Genomic DNA, 2750 nt, shown 5'->3' with positions numbered 1-2750 from the left:
AACATGCGAGTCGGTTCTTCTGCTGACCGGAGGAAAGGGGCGTAGCCTTGCGTGCACTAAGTCACGTCCCCCTCCTCTGCACTCGGACGTCGGCTACGCCGCCACGACGGCGCCACGCTAGAACACGCTGGAACCTTCGCGAAACGACTCCTGACTCTGACCAATGGGGACGCGCGGCCAGTGAGAAGAGAGAAGGGAGACAGCACTGCAAATGCTGCGTGTATGTGCGCGCCTACTTTGGCGCATACAACAAACAGACGTGAGCGCGCCTATAAAAGAAGGACGCTGAAAGCTATCAGTCAGTCCGGACCGCCGTTTAAGCTTCGGAGAAGCGCGTCCGTTCGACTCCCGGGGAAAACACCACTCGGCCAGCCACGGACCAACGAGGCAACGTTCGCCAGTCTGCGGGACGGCATCGTCATGGAACTCTGGTCGTCGGACTGCCGCAGTGCCCGGTGAACAAATTGTGTTTTGTTTGTTTACCTCTCTCTCTTGTGTGAGTGCACTTTAGGTGCAATATTGCCATTGTATTGTACTCTCTCTCGAGTTTAACTTTGCACGTGTTGCATTGTTCAATTAATCACTTTGTATGTGTTTGTACTAGTGATTGTGAAATCCTCTGTATCGTCTCTTTGCTATATAAACCTTGTTTTGTTTTGTAAACCTTTGGCTCCGACCCATTCTCTGGCTTGCGACCAGCGAAAGCTGGGCACCGAACGCCCAAAAACCTCTTGTCACTTGGTGGCTGGGCTCCGCTGAGTTTGCCACGCTGAGTCGAGGGCATCTCCTTAGAGTCCGAGACCGCTACCCCCACACGCTCTAAGGGTGTCTGGGACCTTCCCGCTTAAAAGTGCGCGAAGTGTGGGTGACACTAGTATTTTTTTTCTATTCATGTCGCCCGGGGCCGCCACTTTTTCTTAAATAACAAAGAGAACATATTTTCTGATCGAAGAATTATTCACTGAAATCGATTCAACTCCAGTCTGGTGGTTTCTTCAAGCGAGTCGCATTTACGTCACTTCGGCATGAAGCTTTGTGACCAATTTTAGTTTTCTGCGCAGCCCCTGCTGGTCATACTTTTAAAAGCAGATGGTAGATAGAGATATGTGGTGGTAGGCGCCGATTTCAGCTCTTATCCGGAAACAACTTGCGTCTTTTGCGACGACTTCAGAAAGCCAAACAGTTATCACTCATTTCAGCATGTCTGACCTGACTTTGGCGCTGCTTTAAAGGTTCACTGATTTTATAGCCTGCTAGTTATGGTCCTGTTTTCGCTATGTACATTCTAGTTTCAATCTGGAAGCATCCGATCGGCATCTACGTCGTGAACGTGAGCCGAGAGAATTCGTCAAAGCTTGTATAAGTGACTGAATCAGGTTCAGATCATATCAAAGGCAATCTACAGCATGCTGGACTGTATTTTAAGCTTCCCGACAGCTTATTTACACTGATGCGAGAGCGCTCTGGTGCACTGCGCACGCCTTATACATTCTCGACAAGCCATCCACGATGGCTGGTGTGAAATGTTCGGAAAATGTGTATGTGACACCAACTTGAATTGACAAAGCAACTTTGTGCCATGGCGCTCTTTAGCCACAGCTGATCTAGAGCCATAAAAATTCGTCAGAATCGACAGGGAGGAGGAGGAGAGAGACTTTAATGGATAATGGAGAGGTCTGCCTGGTTATAGGCCTGGCATGCTACTCCAGATGAGGATGAAAGAAGAGGGTGAAAGAGAGAGAAAAAGAGAGAGAGAAAAAAAAAGGTGACATCAAACATACTCAACACTCACGCACTCTCACACGCACAATGATTATCGAAGTATGTCCACTAAAACAGTCTCCCTTAGATGACTATCAAAGTATGTCCACTAAACCCGTCTCCCTTAGAAAAACTAAGGCGACAGGGCGTGTGCCACTGACTGAGTTGCACCTCGACGACCATCCCCTTAACTTTTTCGTCCACTACGTTGACGCCTACGGCTACTGCGTCTACATGGGGGGTAGCTTTTCGGACATAAGGTCGCAGATGGGCGGCTTATACTGGTTCGGTACCCGCGCTATGACATGGAGCCGCTCGGAAATGTGCGGCCAAGTTGCGATACTGAGCATCTTCTCTGCTTGTGTGCTGGGTCAACAGATGTACGACTTTGGTTTTTTGCACCCGGAGTCCTGACACCGTATACATTATTTTGACCATGAGAGTGGAGACGAACCGACTAGCCGCTGCCTCCACACGGCGTCCGGAGTCGGAACCCGCCTGTATGCTTGTGGTGGCCAGGCGTTGAACATAGAGGTCAACGACCGGTAAGATAATTCCTTGTATTATCTGGAAAGGACCATATTGATGTGGGTGCGCCGAAGAGTGGAAGGTGCGCGCACGAAAGGCCGCAAACTTCACTTTTCTTTCGCGTACAACGAACAGCTGTACATCTTCAGTGGCCGCACAAGACAGCTGGGCGGTTAATTTTCAGGCATGCATAAGTATCATATAGAGAAGTCGTGTTGGATCGAAGTGACAACACATGGGTTACGCCCGTCTGCTAAGCGCTCGGCCGGTTGCAGCGTGATGGTAGAAAAGGGTGTTTGTTTTTGGTGGCTTGGGGTACACCCCAGACCATGAGAAAAGAGAGCCCATGGATGTTTCTGAAGAGGAAAAGGCGATAACTGACCTGCAAGTGTTGCACTCAGCACCTACACTGCAGAACTTGCGTCTTCTTGCTGTCATCGACGCAGCTCTTCACGGAGGTG

This window comes from Amblyomma mixtum, chromosome 3, assembly GCF_055824585.1.
Source record: "Amblyomma mixtum isolate Tamu chromosome 3, ASM5582458v1, whole genome shotgun sequence".
Taxonomy (NCBI): domain Eukaryota; kingdom Metazoa; phylum Arthropoda; class Arachnida; order Ixodida; family Ixodidae; genus Amblyomma; species Amblyomma mixtum.
This window is presented reverse-complemented; position numbering follows the sequence as displayed.